Source organism: Rhagoletis pomonella, unplaced genomic scaffold, assembly GCF_013731165.1.
Source record: "Rhagoletis pomonella isolate Grant_MI unplaced genomic scaffold, Rhpom_1.0 Rhpom_scaffold_00006, whole genome shotgun sequence".
In the NCBI taxonomy this organism is placed as follows: domain Eukaryota; kingdom Metazoa; phylum Arthropoda; class Insecta; order Diptera; family Tephritidae; genus Rhagoletis; species Rhagoletis pomonella.
In genome coordinates, this window is record NW_023458560.1 from 1787952 (window position 1) to 1789048 (window position 1097).

Below are 1097 nucleotides of genomic sequence, written 5' to 3' on the forward strand. Positions count from 1 at the left end.
AGGGTGTTTATCCGTACAAATCGCGTGCTGTGGTGTTGATGGATATTCAACATTTGAAAGCAAATTTATATGCCTGGGTGTAGCTGAGTGCGCAAAGATGCTTGCCATAAGTTGTTGAGATCCGGAGATGGTCGGGTTCGAATTCCACTGCAGGCAACATGCAAATTAATTTTTTTTTAAAGTTTTTTTCTGGATTATTCACTTCACGGATGCTTTTTCAGTACGAACGCAGTCATTTTAATATGCGCGTAATTGAATTGAATATTTACCAATATGCAGTACTTTCGTTGACGTTTATAGTAAGATCAATTACGTTTCTATTTGATTTTAATAGTTTTTTCCTTCAGTGGACATACATACATCACTATTTAGTATTTGTTATTATATCTGATTTTTTCTTTTAATGGTAAATGAGATGATTATTTCCTAATTGTTTCTAAGTACATTGATTTACATTGATTACTATTTATTTGAATATTTGAAACAAAATAGTTAATCATTAATATTTAAACATAGACCAAATCTTTTTTGCTATTCAAAATCAAAAATAAATATGTTTAAAATTATTGGATTCTTTAAATTTCTTTTTAAAGATGTGAAAACCAAGGCAAATAAACCATCACGGAAAATATTCTTTTGTGCATTTACCTGTGTCCCTGACCTCAGACGCTATATTTCTCCATGCCAAACTAGTCATGTCTGTTCTACAGTAGTTTTTTTTCGGTATAGTTCCATAAACATGTTTTTTTTTATTAATTCGACTAAAAAAATTGAGGATGATTATTCCGCCTGTGAATCGATCATGCTTATTGCAAAAAATGCCACGCAATACAAATCTCACCTCGTTCAGAAAACCGTATCGCACGCGCGATACGCATGCAATATTATATCGCAGCGGTGTCGCACGTGCGATACGCATGCGATATTATATCGCAGCGGTGTCGCTGTCGTGCACAGTTTTCATCGAATTGGTAATTCCCACGTACTCAGCATGCCGATGTCGCATTCATATCGTATCGCATATCGCATCGCATATCGTATCGCTCTAATGTGCACCGTGCCTTAGTGTATTTAGCTTTGTAACGTAGCTTCGCCTA